The 21065-nt window shown below is 46.3% G+C and overlaps 1 protein-coding gene across 1 annotated transcript in view; it reads left to right on the top strand.

Moving 5' to 3' along the window:
• Positions 1 to 21065, top strand: part of CNTLN (centlein) — a 1434305-nt gene that overhangs the window by 894300 nt on the left and 518940 nt on the right. The gene's annotated exons all lie outside the window — the stretch shown is intronic.

The raw sequence follows: 21065 nt of genomic DNA, 5'->3' as shown, positions 1-21065 counted from the left end.
AGTTTAGTTTTTTAAGGTCCTTAACATTGTACATGTAATTTAAAGTTGTAATGTTCCTTTATATAAATGTAAGTGTTTTGTTACCAGTACTTAATGGTCACAGAGTCCTGAAAGTGTCCCTTGAAAATCTTTTTTTTCTTCAAATTAAGACTAATACAAAGTAATTGGCTTTTTTTCCTGTTTGTAGGTTTTGTTTTAAAGTATCTTGTAACTTTTTTCTTTAAAATCACTTTTTTATTTGTAATACGTTATAGCGCTTATATTGTGTTTGTTGAGAATATGGGACTTTTCAGTGTGCCCCATCCTCTAAAGAAGTCTAAGTAGGTGGATGCCACAGTGCTGTATGGCTGCTGAGGTTCCAGGGATTTCTTTGAATGCACCTTCTGACCTTTCCCCATTTATTAGATCGAGCCTTGGCAGCACTTGCGCTGCTCTGTAAGGCATGCTGTATTAGAGTATGGATTGAAGCCCCGCCCACTCTCCGCCTATATTTGTAATTGGCTTGTGTCATTGTCCTTCATAAATACTGGCTTCTGATTCGTCAATAGGCATCTTAGTCTCTCCTTAGTAACGCCTCATCTCCATTTGTAACCTCCTGTGAGGATCGGCTCTTTTACTTCGGTTGTTACACGGTATGTGTTATTTAGTTTGTAAGCACTATTTTCTTTCATGAGTTTCTCCTACTGTATTGTGGTAAGAACATTCAAAGCTCTTTAAAACTGAATGCAAAGTTAGTGTTTGGGGTTTCTTCAATTGGGTTGATGTGCAAAGCACTCTCAAATGTAACTAAACTAAGGCTTCCATGCTTAGGAATGAGGTAAAATTGTAAACACTGCACCATTCTTTACAGGTTTTTTTTTTAATAGAGGAAATGACGTTTAACTATTTGGGCGTCACTTTATGTACGTCAGAGGGCTTTTTAACAATGTCTGCATTGTCATGCAGTTCAATATCAACAGAAAATAATAGTGCTGTAGGTGCATGTCCTATGGGTGACCACATTGCTATGACACGCTTGTTTTGAATCTTTACGAATTAAAAAGTTCTGTTGAAGAGGTCGCTTGTACTAGAATGTGGTTTGCATTTTATACATGGTTAGGGTGTAGGTATGCACGTGTGCTGAAAACGTTTGCTGGTGCTTTGAGGATTGATTCCTGCACTAGCATAATAATCTATGCCCTATTGTCAATCTTATCTTCCTAGCGTTTGGCTATATACCTTCTCCAAGAATTGTAAAGTTTAGTTTTTTAAGGTCCTTAACATTGTACATGTAATTTAAAGTTGTAATGTTCCTTTATATAAATGTAAGTGTTTTGTTACCAGTACTTAATGGTCACAGAGTCCTGAAAGTGTCCCTTGAAAATCTTTTTTTTCTTCAAATTAAGACTAATACAAAGTAATTGGCTTTTTTTCCTGTTTGTAGGTTTTGTTTTAAAGTATCTTGTAACTTTTTTCTTTAAAATCACTTTTTTATTTGTAATACGTTATAGCGCTTATATTGTGTTTGTTGAGAATATGGGACTTTTCAGTGTGCCCCATCCTCTAAAGAAGTCTAAGTAGGTGGATGCCACAGTGCTGTATGGCTGCTGAGGTTCCAGGGATTTCTTTGAATGCACCTTCTGACCTTTCCCCATTTATTAGATCGAGCCTTGGCAGCACTTGCGCTGCTCTGTAAGGCATGCTGTATTAGAGTATGGATTGAAGCCCCGCCCACTCTCCGCCTATATTTGTAATTGGCTTGTGTCATTGTCCTTCATAAATACTGGCTTCTGATTCGTCAATAGGCATCTTAGTCTCTCCTTAGTAACGCCTCATCTCCATTTGTAACCTCCTGTGAGGATCGGCTCTTTTACTTCGGTTGTTACACGGTATGTGTTATTTAGTTTGTAAGCACTATTTTCTTTCATGAGTTTCTCCTACTGTATTGTGGTAAGAACATTCAAAGCTCTTTAAAACTGAATGCAAAGTTAGTGTTTGGGGTTTCTTCAATTGGGTTGATGTGCAAAGCACTCTCAAATGTAACTAAACTAAGGCTTCCATGCTTAGGAATGAGGTAAAATTGTAAACACTGCACCATTCTTTACAGGTTTTTTTTTTAATAGAGGAAATGACGTTTAACTATTTGGGCGTCACTTTATGTACGTCAGAGGGCTTTTTAAGGCATGACATTTGTTCCTGCAACATTCTGCACGCCATGCACGCTTTGACTTTCCAACCTGCCGGGGACATTGACGACCACTTCTTTGAAATGCATTAGGTCTTGCAATTACAAGAGTTTGAGCAATTGGCATTGTACATGACAATGCCTTTTATTTATGTGTTAATTATCAAAACGGATAAATAAAAAAGGCATTTTCATTTATAATGCCAATAGCTTAAATGCAAGACCTATTATTGCATTGCAAATACTTGTCATACTTGACACTGGCTTCCCATAATTAGACCATTTCTGATCACTCTCCTTTTACCAAAGAGACTGTAAGGGGAATTTAGATGAGGAAGAGAAATTGTTTCTGAGACCTGCATTCCGAGACAGATTAACTTTTTCAAAGTCCTCCTGCAGATATCTTTATGTTTTTAGTAGCTAAACCTCTTTTTGGCCAGCTGGCCCTATAGAACCTCTGCTGTTGTGTAGTCTTTTCAGACAGACATTTGGAGAGTAATGCTTTTTTCATGCATAGAATGGTTTACATTGTCTAGAAAGAAATGCCTTCTGCTCCCTGAGATAAAGCTGAATATTTTATTTGGAGTTGAGAGCAAGTCTGAAGCCTGTTTGATCTGTTCCAGACACATGTGCATGATTTAAGCGAACCGGTACTTTCACTAACTTCACTGACGGAATGACTACATAAGAAATAATGTTTTTCACAAAAAAAAAGAACCAAATGATGAATAACAGCGTAAGCAACTTTCAGGTTGATACAGGAAGCACTGTTGCTTGCCACACCCCAGGGAAGAGGAGATGAAGGTAGACGCATCGTAAAATGGCTGCCATGAGAGGAGGAGAAGACAATGAAAGAGAGAAACATTGCAGAGGGACAGGCACAAAACTCACCATGGCAAGAACACAGGAAAGGCATAGGAGGTACATGGGAGAAGAGCACCAGTACAAGAGGTGGAGCTAGCATGGAGGAGAAGCAACACAGTAGAATAAACATGAAGGGAGTCATGGAAAAGGTGTTGAAGCGATAGTGCTGGCATCCCTTAAAAAGCAAAACTGGAAGAGGCTAAAAAAAGAGCAAGGGACTGTGAAGAATGCTATCCCTAGAAGTGAAAGTATATTTTAAGTGGAAAAATGACAGTTTAAAAATAGATTCAAATGACAAATCAGGTGCAGCATTTAAAAAAAAATCTTTCTTGGAGGCGCACATATCCCTGAGGTAGCCCTAATCTATGTTCAAGAGTGGAATGAAAGGGGAACATTTTGTTAGATGGAGAAACGGGAGTGCCACACTTTACACGACATGCTTGTTGAAGGCCAGAATCAAACGTTCACCGAATTTAAAGGATATTTTAAAGCCAAAGAATATGATAGGCTCAAATATGCTCAAATTTGTCCCGAGATTATCTAACAACCTAACAAGGAAGTGGCAAACCACCCTAAAAATGATTTGGGAGTATGAGAAGACCAAAGAACTAATATAACATTTATATTCAATTCTAAATTATATACAGAGTAAGCATAGATGGGGCTACCAGACGTAATGGGCTTGTTATACGGGAAAATTATACTGAGGATGCTAGGAGTAAAATCTGGGATGACATACCAAAGAGCTTAAAAAGTATGCAACAATAGAGAGTCAGACTATATCAATCGATGGTGCATGCTATTTTAAGTGCAAAAATGTCAAGAGGTCTATCCTTCCACCACTGGCCTGTGCTGCAGATGTAGCGAAAGAGAAGGCCTAACGCTCCACACATGGTGGGAATACATGCAATTACAAACCTTTTGGAAAGACATTTTAAACATTGTTTTCCATGGAGAGGTTCCAAGTTTGTAAGTTGTGATATTGTCTCAGCATAGGTTCTCTTCTTGGACTTTTTCTCTTATTCTTCTCAGGGACCCATGCCTCTATATCTTTTATCAAGCTCTTGTCTACTCTTTGACCGGTGATGTGGGTGCAGTGGGGGATGTTGAGGATGAGTCTGGCGGAAGCTTTCTGAATGTTCTGCAGTTTCTTGAGGAGTTTCTGGGTGATGCTGACATAGTGCGTTGCCATAGTCGAGTCTGCTGCTGATGGGTGCATGTGTGACTGTCTTTCTGGACTCAGTGGGGATTCACCTGAAGATCTTTCGAAGCAGGCGTAGCGTGTGGAAGCAGGATAATAAGACCGCGTTGATCTGGCGGTTCATGGTGAGTGAGGAGTCCCGGATGATACTGAGGTTTAGTGCGTGGTCTGGGGGTGAGGGTTGGGGTTCCAAGTGCTGCTGGCTACCATAAGTCGTCCCGGGCAGAGGCGGTGGAGCCCAGGGTGAGGAATTCAGTCTTCGCTGAGTTGAGCTTGAGGCATCTGTCCTTCATTCAGGTGGTGGCAGCCTCCATCTCATTGTGGAAGTTGTTCTGGGTGACTGTGGGTTCGTTGTGAGGGTGAGAACCAGCTGGGTGTCGTCAGCGTAGAAGATGACATTGAGCCCATTGTTCCTGACGATGGCTGCAAGTGGGGCCATGTAGATGTTGAAGAGAAAGGGCTGAGGGAGGAGCCCTGAGGCACTCCCCAGCTGATCTCTGTGGGTTCAGAGTGGAACGGTGGTGGTCTGACTCGGCTGGTGAGGAAGGAGCAAATCCATTCCAGGTCTTTGTCGTGGATGCTGGTGTCTTGGAGTCTTGTGCATAGGGTGCGGTGGGAGACGGTATCGAAGGCGGCCGAGAGGTCCAGGAGGATAAGGGCTGCAGTTTTGCCTTGGTCGAGGAGGGTGCAGATGTCATCTGTGGCAGCGAGGAGGGCGGTCTTGGAGCTGTGGTTGCTTTGGAAGCTGGATGGAGAGAGTTCAGGATGCGATTTGCATCAATGAACCCGGAAAGTTGGGCGTTGATGGCCTTTTCAATGACCTTGACTGAAAAGGGGAATATAGAGATGGGTCTGAAGTTCTTGAGGTCCGTCGTGTTGGCAGAGGGTTTCTTCAGCAAGGCGTGGATCTCTGCATGTTTCCAGTCTTCCGGGAAGGTGGTGGAGTTAATGGAGCAGTTGATGGTGCTGCAGAATTCTGGGTCAATGGAGGGTGCCTGCTCTGTTGAAGATGTGGTGCAGGCAGGCGTTTCCGGGTGATCCGGAGTGGATGCTCTTTATGATCTTAAGGGTGTCATCAGCGGTGAGGAGAGTCCTTCTGAGCAGGGTCTGCTGCGGTACGGTGGTTGCGGGTGGGGTGAGAGGGTTTTGGGTATCGAGGCTGTCGTAGATCTCCAAAGCTTGCGGTGGAAGAAGGTGCAGAGGTTGTTGCAGAGGTCTTGGGAGGGTGAGACTTCTGCTGTTTCTGTGCTGGAATTTGCAAATTCTCTGACCACGGCGAATAGTTCTTTGCTATTGAGTGTGTTTGTGTTGATCCTTTCTTGTATGACCACTTTCTTTGTTGTTCTAATGAGGTGATGGTGTTCAGTGACAGCGGTTTTGAAGGCTAAGTGCACTCCCGGGGTCTTGCTGCTCCTCGATCTCTTCTTGAGTCGTCTACAAGTGCGTCTGGACTCATGAAGGGTGGGAGAGAACCTGCTGGCTTTCTTGGAGTGTCGCTTGCCTGGGGCTTTCTTGAGGGGAGCCAGTGTGTCAGCGCAGTTGGAGATCCACTGGTGGAGGTTGCGTGCTAAGGAATTAGCGTCCGTGGATGTCGGTAGTGGGTTTTGACTGAGGGAGGTGGTCAGCTGTTCTTCGATAACCTTTTTCCAACTTCTGCGAGGGTAGCAGTTGAGGTGGTGGTGTACGGTAGGTTTGGTGAAGAAGTAGATGCAGCAGTGGTCGTTCCAAAGGAGCTTGGAGGTGTGGCTAAAGATTATATTGCTGGCGTTGAAGATGGGGTCGACCGTGTGTCCTGCTGAGTATCCTGCAGCTGTTTGACTCAGAGGGTGGTGAGGTTCTCCAGTAGGGACGAGGTATTCTTGTCATTGGGGTTGTCCAGGTGAAAGTTGAGGTCGCTGAGGAGGATGTAGTCTGTTGAGGCGAGAGCAAGGGTTGCAATGAAATAGATGATGGAATCGCTGATGGGTAGATGAGGTCCGGGGTCTGAAGGTAAGGGTGGTGTTCTGGTTGGTCTGGACCTGGAAGTGGATCTGCCCCATGTTGGTCGAATGGTTGTCTGAATGGGTGGTGAGGCGGAAGGTGCTTTTGTGTACAATGGTGACCTCCACCCGGTTTGTTGATGTGGTCCTTGTGGATGATCTTGTAGCCCTCTGGGATGGCGGTGGTGATGTCTGGAGTGGAGGTGGAATTCATCCAGGTTTCTGTGGGGAAGGCGATGTTGGGGTGGACAGAGTCAAGTAGGTCCCACTGTATGTTCCTTTTTGTCTGCAAATTTCAGAGTTATCAGAATCATGCATTAAAATAGGACTCTTTGTAATGTATCTGGTTTCCCTGCCTCTTTTAAATCTCATGTGGTGTGAAATGACTCTCAAAACGCCCTAATAAAACCTCTCAGCTCACGTGTTTTATGATTCAGCTAAGTCATAGAAAGTCAGTCTCTATAATTCCATGTTGTTCTTTCATTTCTTTCACAATAAGATGTCTATAAATAAAATTTAGTTAACCATAATATTATGTCTCCTTCCTTCCAGCAGGTCATGCTTGTCTCTTATGCAGCATTTGTCAAGTGATCTAGTTTCCACAGTTGAGCTAACTGAGCTGAGGTGTCGGTTTGGTTTAGTTTATTTAGGTGTCTATTGTTGTATGTTCTTTCTACATATAGCCCCTAATAAGTCCACATGTATGCAGCATTTAACTCTTTTTCGTCGTCTTGACACTTATTGTCAGTGAAAAAGCAAATCTTAATTAGACTGATCATTTCAGAGAGAAACATAGAAGCCAAACACCGAAAGCCTAAGTAGATGGGATGGCACCACATAAACCATCAAGACTGACAAAACTCCTGAAGTCTTAAAAGGTTCCCTCAATAAATCAGCACCCTGACTAAGGCAAACATAGTGTGAACAAAACCAAAACCGTGCTGTCTGAGTCATATCATAGTTTGGAAGCTTCCTCCAAATAATTTCAATGCCAGGCCTGCTCAAGTTGCAGAATGGTAGTCTATTAAGCTGCCAGAGAGGCCGTAAACAAATTATTTCAGGTCTTTGCAATGACACATACTTGTGCCTTCACCATGATGGCATCCTCAAATGAAGCAGCTAGAGGACTTTTTAAGCTCAAGAAATGGGTAAGAATTAACTTTTGTCATAGACCTTGCCTCCGACAAATCTGCTTGAGCTTCAAGAGTCACCCAAAAGGTGGCAAAGCAATGGATGTGAGAGTCACAAATGACACCAGGAATAGTTGTCTGAATAAAGGGATGAATATCACTAGCTTGGTCTAAGGTCAATGGTGCCAAAAATGAACCGTGGTTAGAGATGTGTGTCTGCTTCAACAAACTGGTAAAGCTCAAAGGACAAAAAGTGTTCAGGAAATATAGAAGAGTAGGCCCCCCAAGGGCCATGTCAGAGATTGAAATCCCTGAGAATAATATTGCAAGATGATTGTATTGCTGAGCGACCAACTAAATCATCAATTTCCCAAAAAGCCACAGAGGATATTGCTTCGACATATAAAGCAACACTTATGAAAATAACACTTCTCAATACTTAGTTCTAAAAATCTTAAAGGGATGTCTTCCTAAAGGGTTTGTACCCATAACCTACTGAAGCATGAATTTAAAGGTTGAGGGTTTGGCTTTAAGGTTTAAAGTTATAGAATGTAAGTGTAATGGTGGTGGGGACATGGGGTCAAGAATTTAGCGCATAGAGTTCAGGGTTTAGAGGTGGGGATTTGGGTTTAATGCTTAGTGCTTAAGGGTTTAGATTTTGAGGTTGAGAGTGTAGGATTGAAGTTGCAGATTTAAGTTTTGAGATAAGTGGTTAAGGGTTTGTGATATTTGGTCAAGGTTGTGAGGGATAAATTGCCACTATCATCTGTGATATGCAACATACTAAGTAAGCTGACAAAATAAAATAATCCAGTTGCATGTACCAATTTGGCATGGCATAGACTGGGTAGGTTGTCAGGATATGAGTTACTGTATGCTTCATGTTTTCCGCTTGCCTCAAATACAGCCATTCCACTGATAGTTGAACCCAAGGCCATCATGCAAGTACGATAACTGAGGCTGCACTGTCCGGATGATGTGTTTCCATTTAGCCAGTTAATCTTCCATGAAGAATTCCCAAGTAATGTAGGGTCAACTTTGTAGATGTGTTTCTGCTCTATAGAAACACATCAAGTTCACGGATCTACAAGCAGGTTTAATCCCAATTCTTTCTTTACGATCTCCCAGACAGAGAGTCAAAAACAATTGAGGTATTCGAAAGAGGATGTTCTCATCGGGTATCAGTCAGCACCAGCTGTTTGCTGGGTAGGTACTCCCATTCAGTATAAGATGTGGTTGCAGATATTCTGGCAGCAGTCCAAAGGAATTCAGCACAAACTTGGCAAAGACCTTTCAGTATGGCCAGCACGTGGCCAAATATGTCATGCAAGCCTGGTGGTTATGAGGCTTCTTGGCTTGTTGGTCTTCTGCATCCTGCTTGTTGACCATGTGAGGTGGCATATGTGGACTTTGCAGTGGGCCAAGCACAAGGGAGCTTTTCCAATTCCATTCAGGTATGCAGGAGCATGCAAATATGGACCAGCGGCAGACCCTTGTCCCTCCCCATTCAAAGCTGAAGGTAGTGACAGATGCACCGCTGCTGGGTTGTGGAGGTCATCTGAGAGAGGGGACATGAGAGGGCTCTGGTCTCCAGCTCCACATCCAGCTGTTGGAGTTGCATGGGCATTTGCATTGGCATTGAAAGCCCTCCTGCCGTCTACCAAGGGGAGGCTGGTTCAAGTCCTCATGGACAACACTATTGCAATGTGGTACTACAAAAAAGAGGATGGAGCGGGAACGTGGACCCTATGTCAGGAGGCCCTGTGCCTCTGGAACTGGCTGAATCATCAAAGCATTTTCCTGCTCGTCCACCACCTGGAGGGATCTTTGAAATCCAGGGTGAATGAACTCAGCTTTTGACCCCTATCAGATCATGAATAGGTGGTGCATGGCATCTTCCAGCAATTGGGAGAACCCTGGCACGATCTCTTTGTCATCACCAAGAGTGTGCAGTGTCTACATTTTTACCCGCTGCAGTTCCCTAGAAGGCTGTTGCTTGGAGACACATTCTGCTTAGCGTGGAGCACAGGACTCATGTATGCCTTCTTGCCACTACCTTTCCTGCCTTGAGTTCTGAAGATAATCAGGTTCGAGCCTCCCCAAGTCATCCTGGTGCCTCTGGACCAGGGGTACTCATAGTACGGCCCGCGGGCCGCTGGCGGCCCGGCAAGCCTTCCCTGGCGGCCCGCGGACCTTTCAGACATCGTACCCGAGTTTTTTTTATTATTTTTAAAAGCGGTCTGCAACCAGAGCTCGATTCCGAGACTCTGCTGCCTGTGGGGGCCGGGCGATTTCCGCCGTAGTCAGTGTGGGGCTGCATGGGCGCTGAGAGGGTAAAATAGCCTCATTAACATGCTAATGGTCTTTTAAAGACCTGTGAAATGCTAGGGTGCGGCTGTGTGCGCGTGCCTAGAAGCTGTCACAGCCCTGGAGGGTGGGGGGGCGCACAGGCAGGGTGAGTGGCGCAGGAGCGGCAGCCCATTACATTCCAACCCAATTCCAAATATTTATCGCAGAGCTCAGTTCAGAATAGCGCTTTCAGTGAATAGCTGCAGCGCTGCCTGCTACCGGCTTCAGGCCTGGAAGGGGATTTAAAGAGCCAATCTATTCTCTTGATCATTAAGAGTCCAAGCACACAGCTTTCTTGCTGAATATGAGAAAATACAAATGTTTGAGGCATGATTTCACAGGTAATCTTGTCCACTCTTCAGATGAGTTTTGGAGCCGAGAAAAACAATCAGGGCACTCTCCTTGAGAGGCGCATCCTGACCACAAAATGCTGCACGATATCTCCCAAAAGTACTGGGCAGCGTGCCATGATACCACGATTCAGAAAAGGGGGTGGTGATGAACATAGTGTCTGAATTAAGCAGACCACTCTTACCCAGTCCAAAGATCAGGGCTTGATCCATCACCGTTATTTAGCTCACTGCCCCATCCCAGCTCAGAACCTGGCTATATGCAAATTAATCTGTCCCTGGCCCAGTGCATCATGGGAACAGGGCAGACCAAACTACCAAGCCAATTCTTCACCAGAAAGGAGACAAGCTTCCGGGGACCGGTTTCTGCCATTCCAGGCGTCGTCGGCCCGGCTTGCTTGAATCCTGATGGAGCAGTGAGCAAGGGACTCATGTCTGAGTATGATACCACGATGGCTTCAGGTGTTCCCACCGCATCTCCTGGTAACACCAGAGAGAGGTTCATAAAGAGTGGAAAATATGTCCCTGATTGCTGGTTCTTCAATCCGCTCTAGCTCTGAACCACTAAAGACATCATTTATGACCGGTGAGTAGCTGATGGTATAGTATTGGATTTTCAGAACGTGGAACTTTCAGGGGGTGCTCCTCCAATGGAGTGTAGGAGCGTCACCCCACTTAAATGCCCGCCAAGATCCCCCTGATAAAAAAATAAAATGGAAATTCATTACCATTTTATTTTTCATTGTCCCGTGCTGAACAAAGCGTTAGGACGGGACAGGACCTGCTGAGTGACAGCAGGGAGGAGTGGTGGGCAGAAAGCTGCCTATGCACTGTTCAAAGTGCACGTCTTTTAGACTGGCCATCTTGCTACAGCCAGCCAGACATGTGCACTGTAAACCTCTCAACCCAGCTGCATTAAGGCAGCTGGGCTGAGTGTAAGTACACGCCTCTAGGCAGCTGTGGAGCGCCGAGTGAGGCACTCCCTCCAATCAGGGCGCTGCTAACATGCTGCATGCATAAATTATTTTATTTGCCCACCTCCCCTGCCCGGTAGATGCCAGCAGCCACTGGGAACTATAGCTCAAATGTACAGAGGCGATTTTGTACCCGCTACCAAATACATATAAGTAGTAGATCTCAAAACATGTGAGGAAGGGGAGGGAGGGAGGGAAGGGAGTGAGGGAAGGGAGTGAGGGAGGGAAGTGAGTGAGGGAAGTGAGTGAGGGAAGGGGAGTGAGGGAAGGGGAGTGAGGGAAGGGGAGTGAGTGAGGGAAGGAGTGAGGGAAGGGGAGTGAGGGAAGGAAGGGAGTGAGGGAAGGGAGTGAGGGAAGGGGAGTGAGGGAAGGGGAGTGAGGGAAGGGGAGGGAGTGAGGGAAGGGGAGGGAGTGAGGGAAGGGGAGGGAGTGAGGGAAGGGGAGGGAGTGAGGGAAGGGAGTGAGGGAAGGGGAGGGAGTGAGGGAAGGGAGTGAGGGAAGGGGAGTGAGGGAAGGGGAGTGAGGGAAGGGGAGAGAGGGAGGGGAGAGAGGGAAGGGGAGTGAGGGAAGGGAGTGAGGGAAGGGGAGTGAGGGAAGGGGAGTGAGGGAAGGGGAGTGAGGGAAGGGAGTGAGGGAAGGGAGTGAGGGGAGGGGAGTGAGAGAAGGGAAGGGAGTGAGGGAAGGGGAGTGAGGGAAGGGGAGTGAGGGAAGGGAGTGAGGGAAGGGGAGTGAGGGAAGGGGAGTGAGGGAAGGGAAGGGAGTGAGGGAAGGGGAGTGAGGGAAAGAGAGTGAGTCAGGGAAGGGGAGGGAGGGAGGGAGGGAAAGTGAGGGAGGGAAGGGGAGTGAGGGGAGGGAGTGAGGGTGAGGGAAGGGGAGTGAGGGAGGGAGAGGGAATAGGGGGAAGGGGAGTGAGGGTCAGGGAGGAAAGGGAGAGGAAGGGAGAGGGAGGGAGAGGGGGAGAGGGAGTGATATAGTCAGAGTGAGTGAGACAGAGGGAGACCGGGGAGGGAGAGAGGGAGATAGAGGGATGGAGGGAGGGAGGCAGAGAGAGAGAGAGGGATGGAGAGATGGAGAGGCAGAGAGAGAGAGAGAGAGAGGTGTGTATGCCGGGTCTTGTAGCTCAGTGGACGAAGGCGTCTGCTGCAGGGACCTGTGTTCAACCTCATGGTCACAGTTTTTTTTGTTGCTCTAGCCCCGCCCCGCCCCCACTGACCCCGCCCCCACCGGTGCGGCCCTCGGACACAAACCACACTGTAAATTTGGCCCCCGTTAGAAAGTTTGTGAGTACCCATGCTCTGGACTGAGCAAGAAGAGTGTAATCTTCTGGTTATGAGCATCTGTCCTCTGATGAAGCTGCAGCTCAGGGAGGATATTATGTTGAATCAGCATGGAAGGGTCTTGCATCGAGGGCTGCACAATCTACCTATCCATGTATGGCAATTGAGCTGTGGCAATTGACGGCATTTAATCTTTCTTTCAAAGTATTGGATGTCATCCTTGAAGCAAGGTGTCTTTCTACAAAGTCTGTGTATGCAGGACTCTGGGACATGTTTGTGGCCTGGTATGACACCCGAAATACTGACCCATTGCATGCCAAACTGTTGGATGTCTTGTTGTGTGTTTTGCCTATGGCCCAGCCAGGACTTGCTGTGGGGAATGTTAAAGGTTGTCTGTCAGCCCTTTTGGCTATTTTGCATTTAACGGACCAACTGTCCTTTTTCAATTCATCTGTTATGATGCAATTTCTCAACGGTTTAATCCACATGTTTCCTTCTAAACCCTTTCTGATGCCACAGGGTGACTTTAATTTGGTCCCAGCTTTTCTAATATGCACTTCTTTCCATTGCACAGCTGTCCTCTACATTTTCTGATGCTGAAAACAGTCTTTCACACCACCATAACTTCAGCTCATTGCATGAGTGATCTTCAAGAGTTATCTGTCCAGCTGCTCTACACCACCTTCTTTCTGGACAAACTGTTACAGCGGACAATAGTGGCCTGTTTTCCCGAAGGTTTGACTATTTCACATCAGTTAGCCAATCACTTTTCTGTGCCTTACTTCACCTCTCAAATTAGGAGAGACTACATTGTTTGGACTCCAAAAGATCTCTAAGCTTTTACATCACTCGTACCAAAGCCCATCGGGTGGGTGATTAGCTCTTTATCTGGTTAACTGAGGCAAACACAGGCAAAACAGTGCAGAGAAGAAATTTCTCCATGTGAATACGCTTCTCCATTAAGATCTGCTATGGGATGGCAAAGAAGCCGCCTCTAGAAGGATTGAGGGCCACCAGGACCAAGGCTGCTACCACTACCACTGCATATTTGACAAGCCACAATGTAGGCATTGGTGCACACCTATTCGAAGCATTACTGCCTTGATGGCCAGGTCCGTAGGGAAGGGCATTTTGGCTGCTCCTTACTGCAGAACATTTAGGTCTGAGTTCATCCACAGACTCACCACCGTGGGTGGTACTGCTTTGGTTTCTATTCTAAAGGTGAGAAATCTGCAGTTAGAATTATCCATCAGAGGAACAAGGTATTTACCTTTGGTAGGTATTTTTCTTGTGGATACTCCATATAACCACAGATTTTTCTACACCCTCCTACCTCCCCGTTCTGTGCAATGGACTCTTTTCCATCTACAAATGTTCCAAAGTAGAGATCTTCCCACTGCCAAGAATAATTGTTTTTTTGGCCTTATGTCCAACTGACTTCTGCAGCAAATGATTTTAAAATTTGAATGTCACTGATATTGTGTTTTTAAATGCACGGATTTTACTAGCGTTGCATTTTATATTTAATTCCTCTGTCAGCAGTAAAAGCGCTACTCGCTATTGTGGTAAAACGATTAAAAGTTACTTGTGCATAGCCTGGGCTCGATTTCCCGTCCTGCCCGCCCCGGTCCGACTCGGCAACCAGTGCCGTTGAGCGGAGGGCGGGTCAGGCAGAGCCAGGTCACTTCCGCACTTCCGCATTGACAGAGCGGTCAGCGCTCTAGTTGCTGTACCTGAGGGTATTTAGCCCCCTCGTCACAGTAAGCGCGCAGCGGTCGCGCGCAGCGAAGCGCCTGAGACGCGCCAGAGAGAAGCCCGTCTGCGCCCGTCCGCGACAGGACGTGGCTAGGGGCTATGGACGTTCCATATAAGTCTACTAAGGTATTTAGGCGGTCTTACTCTTCGCAGGCCTTACTGCGCCTACGCCCTACTGTGTTAACCCCTGACTGTAAGCTACCATTTTTCTGTTTTCCCGAAGGACCTTTCTCATGCAGATCGTGCTATACACAATTTCAGACAGTTAAACATTCCTTCGAACAGCGTCCCTGTAATACTCCTAAAGTATCGACACAGGAGGGAAGGATTCTGTTGTGTAATGTTAGATCCTTGGTTAAACATTCCTTTGAGGTTTGGGACCTAATTTCTTCCCAACAAGCAGATCTCTGCTTTTTAACAGAAACATGGCTGAAGCCCCATACCACCCCCGCTATTACCCTTGGAATACCCGAGGGTTACAAGATTATCAGGTTAGATCGACCCAAAAAAATCGGTGGGGGAATAGCAATTGTTTTTAAAAATGAGATTTCTGTTTCGGTCATTGATCAGTGTTGTAATTCAGACTTAGAAATGATGATTTTTAGGATTGGCTCCTCCACTAAACATAGTAGGAAAGGAGCTTTGGTTTATCGCCCACCGGGCCCTTTAAAAAATGTGTCCAAACAGCTAATGGAAGCACTAGCCCCCCATGTGTGTCAAGATAAAGATTTCCTGTTGCTCGGGGACTTTAATATTCATAGTGAAGAAGAGGCCAACAGTGATGCACAATCTTTTCTAACTGACATGTCTCTTCTGGGATTAAAGCAATGTAACCATGGACCCACACATCTGGCAGGACACACCCTGGACCTGATAATATCCAACTTCCCTGGTATTAAATGTTGTGCACCCAAACAATATCCTTGGACAGACCACTTTGTACTTGAGTTCTCTATGCCGATAAATGACTACCGATCTATCACCCATATACAAATTCCTTCTAAACGCAGACAGTGGCACAAAATAACCAACACTGATTTTGCGCAGAAATATCTCTCTCCCCCTATTCTTTGTACAGATGACATTAATACTGCCCTCTCTACTTGGGATTCTGCAGTCACTGCCGTGGTACAACAAATTGCCCCGATGAAGACTTTTAAAATTAATCTAGCCAGGAAGCAAGAGGTCTGGTACTCAGAAGAACTGCGTAATCTCAAACGCTTAGTTAGAAAGGCGGAGAAAACTTGGAGAAAAACCTCCTTGGAGGAAGACAAAATCAAATACAAAACAAATCTTAGTACCTATCATAAAGCCATAAGATCTGCACGGAAAAACCATGTCACTGCCCAGTTAGAAGCAGCCGGCAATGACTCAAAAACTCTTTATCAGATTGTCACAACATTTCTGAAACCCAAAGCGTGTGAAAGCGCAGACATGGCCTCACAACATCTTTGTGACAGCATCTCCTGCTTCTTCACTGACAAATCGATGCCATCTACAATAAAATAGAGGCACATAGTTCTGGCATAAGTAGCCAGGATAACCCTACTCTGGTACAGACTGCATCTACTAACATCTATTCTTTCAATGATTTCCCTGAGATATCGTTAGCAGAGGTTCAGAGATTGTTTACGGACATTAAAAGTGGAAGTCCCGCGGACCTGCTTCCAGCCAGACTTATGGGCCCACTAGGGAGTACACTAGGCCCTGATGTTCAGAAACTGGTGAACCTCTCACTTACATCTGGAGTTGTCCCACAGTGCTGGAAAAAAGCCCTAGTTAGACCTATTAGGAAAAATTCATCTGTTCCTTGGACCAACATGTCTAACCTGAGGCCTATCTCCCTCCTTCCATTCTTAGGGAAAATTATTGAAAAACACACCAATAAGCACATATCCACCTACTTGGAACAGTCTGGTAGCCTCGACCGATCTCAGTCAGGCTTTAGGCCAAAATTCAGCACAGAAACGGCCTTGCTGTCGGTAACGGACGATCTGCGGCTGTACCAGGACAGGGGATACTCTGTTGTCCTGGTGCTGCTAGATTTATCGGCAGCGTTCGATACGATTTCCCACACCATTCTGATCGAACGACTGTCCAAGAGTGGAATCGGCGGCAGGGCACTGGCCTGGATCAAGAGCTTCCTCTCCAACCGCACCCAATCTGTCAGCATGGGTGAGTTTAGGTCGGAAGAGGTTAACATCACCAAGGGAGTACCACAGGGCTCTTGCTTGAGCCCGACTTTATTTAATACCTATGTGGCTCCCCTGGCAGATGTTACTAGAGCTTTTGGGTTCAATCCAGTGTCCTACGCTGACGACACGCAGCTGCTCTTCCCTTTCAAACATCTCTCCCCGGAAATAATACAATCTTTTTCCGATGGGATGAAGGCAGTTGCTAGGTGGATGTCCTCCAACCTCCTTCAATGTAACGTTGGAAAGACGGAGGTGATGCTCTTCGGGGAAGCCAGGATTCAATGGTCCCCCGATTGGTGGCCTTCAGATTTGGGCCCAGTTCCTGAGCCCAAAACAGTAATCAAGAATTTGGGAGTCACATTGGAGCCGGAGCTGACCATGAAGCATAATGTTAACATCACGGTGGGATCCTGTTTCCATGCGATTGGTCTGCTCCGTAGGATTTTTCCTTTTCTACCGGACTCCCATAGGAAAACCTTAGTTCAAGCTCTGGTCATAAGCAGACTTGATTATTGTAACGGTCTTTTAGCAGGTGCAAATGAGGAGGTTCTAGACCGCTTACAGGTGGTGCAAAATACCGCAGCTAGGCTGGTGTTAAATGTACCTCCTAGATCCCCCTCCAAACCATTACTTCAAAAATTACACTGGCTACCAATACGCCAACGTGTGAAGTTCAAGACCTGCTGCGTTATCCATAAGGGACTTAATCAATTGGGACCAGAGTATCTAGCCAGCAAGTTTGTTCCTTATGCCCCTATTCGATCCCTCAGATCCAGTGACCAGCTGTTACTGAATGTTCCCAGGATAACCAAATCCAGACTAGGTGGTAGGGCCTTGTCTGTAGTAGGTCCTAATCTTTGGAACTCCCTCCCACTTTCACTAAGACAGTGTCATAACCACCTCCAATTCAGAAAATGTCTGAAAACCTTTCTGTTTGGCTCAGTTTAGTTGTTTATTTGCTGGACTCGGAACCTCACAGTACTCTCTTTTTAATTGAAATGCTCCTTTGTCAGTTGCGTTACTGGTTGCCAACAGCGCGGAGATACTCCTTCGGGAGTCTATTCATAGCGCTATAAAAACTCGCAAATATAATATAATATAAATGGCGTTGACAGTGTCAAGAAAGAAACTGATGTCAGCGTGCCTGGGTGTTAAGTATATGCAGCTCCAGTTGACACTTCTGGGGTGGAACGTGGTTGACGCAGCCTCCATTTCTAGCGCCTTCAACAAAAATCTTTCAAGGCAATGTCTCCCATATGTTCAGCTCTACTTACAATTCCAATATTGGCTCCATACTAAGAAAACTTTGAAGTGTTCAACGTCTGCTGGCATTATCAGTGAGGTGAAAAGAGAAAGTAAAGAGCTTCCTATTATGACAAGCCTTTTGCCTACCTCCCATCCCAAGGTGCAGAAATGTGTTCATATGAAATAACTTTTCAACTCTACCTCTTATGCTCTTGACATGATTCATAAAAATTATATGCTAACAGAGGAAGATTACTTCCATCTAGGAATATAGATACATCTGTTTTGGACAGTTCTCCAGAAGGGAACATCATGTAGTCCTTTCACTTCAATGGTATGAAAAGCCGAGAAGAATCGGAACTGCCCTTACATTCTGTAGAGAGCAAATCAAAAATCTTAAAAGAAATCATGCATTCCTCTGCTACAATATCCAAAGCTCTGGAAATCCCTACAAGGCAAGTTTGGCGTCTGCATTGGCAGCCTGGGAGAAACCTTTTTCAGGCCTGGTAGCCTACAGACAAATTTCTACACACGCCTCATTGTATGATCTGAAATGTGTTTAGTCTTAGCCCTTCACCAGAGGTCTAGTTGTCCAATACGCCTCTTGCTAAATTAACCCTAAATGCATTTCCCGTGGCCTTTTTAGAACAAGAGTCCCAGAGACCTACTTTCTGCAAAACTAATGCTACATGCTCCTTTAGCCACTACATCAATGCCTTTTGGGAATGAGCGAAACTTGATTTATTAGTCTCCCTATTCATATAAAAAAGCCCTTCTCAGATAGGTCAGTGATGATTCAGATTCTTCCAAACAAATCTTGAAGTGTGGTCTAGATTTTGCAGACGCCATGGCTTGATTTATGGGTATGGCTGTCACTTAGGGCCGCCATGCTTGATGCACTCCACTGACTTCTCTAGAGATGCCCAAGCCCAGCTCGTGAAAATGCCCTACACTAGTGAGCGGGTATTCGGTAAGAGGGCTAACTACTCCTTGGAACTCTTCAAATACAACAGAAAAATGGCACGCTCAATGGCTTGGCCTCTCTAGGAGGGCAATTTCAACAACAGTTTAGGAAAAACTGCCCCTCACCCCACCCAGGTCAGGACCTACAGCTCGGCTGCCATAAAAAAGATTAGGCCCTCTACCATGGCGCAATGCCCGCTCTCCTTCCTCCCAGTCGAACTTCCCATCCAATGCCCTGGCTGCAAACACTCCTTTGACACCATTGAGACGCCTGCCACGTCCCAGGAATACCAGATGTACCTGTTAAACTGTCGATCCCTTCCTCGGCACAGCACACAAATATGTCTTTTACTAGAAAATTACAACCCAGACGTTATCTTTCTGACCGAGACATGGCTCATGTCTCATTCAGAGCCAGACATAGTCTCAGCCCTACCCCCCGGGTTCCAAATCCACAGACTAGACCGGACCAAGGGAAGAGGCGGAGGCCTGGCTATCATCCTAAAAGATAAGTTTGGTTGCCGCACTACTACTGAAGCTATTCCTGAGTGCGAGAGCCTAGCATTCAGCATAGACTTCACAGCGAACAGCTCCTTCTCTGGCACCCTGATATATCGCCCCCCAGACCCAGGAAAGCTGTTCCACAGATCTCTCCCAGATATCATCGCTAATCGACTTCTAACCTCGGCCAACTATACGGTTCTAGGAGACCTCAACTTACATTTTAACTCCCCTACAGACCTTGCTGCCAGGGAACTAACAGAGGACCTAGCAGCCTTACAACTGATCCAGTTGGTGAGATCCCCCACCCATGAAAAGGGGAACTTACTTGACCCAATTTTTAGCAACTGCTCCAAGTTAATGGTCGGACAACCTATCTGCCTCCCATGGTCAGACCACTTTCTTGTCCCACTCACCTGGTCTACCACCAAGCCTCCTTCACTGACCCCCCATCCCATTACCAAGAGAAACTGGAAAAAACTTCTCATAGAGCCATGGACAACTAACCTTGAATGCTCTCGCCCACCTCCCTGCACAAACCCCAACCAAGCAAATAACAACTATGAGGGTTGGATCAGGGAATCACTGGACACGATCCTTCCTCTACGGAAATCCATTCCCAAGAGGTCACACAAATCTGCTCCTTGGTTCTCAGATTCCCTGAGAGACCTAAAACGCCTCTGCAGGAAAAAAGAGGGAGCCTGGCGACTAAACTTTCTCCCAGAAAAAAAAAACCAATACAAAGAGGCTATTAAGGCCTACAGAAATGGGGTTAGGGCGGCCCAGGCCTCCTACTTCGCAGACCAAATAATGGCAGCAAAATCAAAACCCAAGGAAATTTTCCACCTGGTCAAAAAATGCATTACCGTCAACACTGCCCCCCCAGCCCCGAAAACGCTAGAACAATGCAATGAACTTGCAGACTTCTTCCATAACAAAGTCACTCAGATCTATTCCGCCTTCCCTACAGCTGCCAACAACTCAATAACACCCAATCAGACCTCTCCGACTAATTCCCCCTCCCCAGGACAGCCAACGCTGGACCACTTCCCCCCCACTAAACCTGGAGACATTGCAACAACTGGCACGCCAAGTTAAATCTGGCTCTCCCCTTGACCCTGCCCCACCAGAAATATTGCTCCAAGCAAGCCAAGCCATTCTTCCCGTGGTGCTAGAGCTCCTCAACTCATCCATATCCTCCTGCACAGTACCCAATGGATGGAAGAGAGCTATGGTACGGGCTCTGCTGAAAAAGCCCACCCTCAACCCAGAAGATCACTCCAGCTACCGCCCAATCTCACTACTTCCCTGGGTAAGCAAGGTACTGGAGAAGTACATAAATACCCAACTGACACAGTTTCTGGAAAGCCATGCACTCCTTGACCCATCCCAGACAGGATTCAGACCCAAACACGGTACTGAAACCGCCTTGCTGACAGTCACCGAAGAGTCCCGAAGGATACTAGACCAGGGAGGATCAGTGGCAGTGATCCTCCTTGATCTAAGCGCAGCCTTCGACACGGTCAGCCATGCCACCTTGCTGAACCGTCTGCGCAACATCGGTGTCGGAGGCGATGCTCTAAGATGGCTTGATTCATTCTTGCACAATAGATCCTTCCAGATCTTTGACGGGGACACAATATCAGCCAGAAAACCCCTGAACTGTGGAGTACCGCAGGGCTCTTCACTAAGCCCCGCGCTCTTCAATGTCTATATGCAACCACTGGCTGGACTCGTCGAACCCTCGGGTATAAAAATCGTATCATATGCTGACGATACCCAGCTAGTGGTTTCAATGACTCAGGAAGGCGCCGGTCACACCTCAGGAAGTCTGACGAACTGTCTAGAGGACATTAAAAAGTGGATGACATGCTCCTCTTTGAAACTTAATGGAGACAAAACCGAGCTCATGCTCTTAGGTCCCGCATCACCCACGTCACTTCCCTCCATGTGGCCTGGGTGTCTGGGCACCCCTCCCACTCCCAAAGAAAGTGTAAAAAGCTTAGGAGTATGGCTGGACAAAAACCTCTCCTTCTCCACCCAGGCTACAAAACTATCCGCCATCTGTTTTGGCTTACTCAGAACTCTAAGGAAAGTCCTCCCCCTCCTCCCAATGGA

The sequence above is a fragment of the Lissotriton helveticus genome, chromosome 2_1 (assembly GCF_964261635.1).
Source record: "Lissotriton helveticus chromosome 2_1, aLisHel1.1, whole genome shotgun sequence".
Lineage (NCBI taxonomy): Eukaryota > Metazoa > Chordata > Amphibia > Caudata > Salamandridae > Lissotriton > Lissotriton helveticus.
This window is presented reverse-complemented; position numbering and strand designations above follow the sequence as displayed.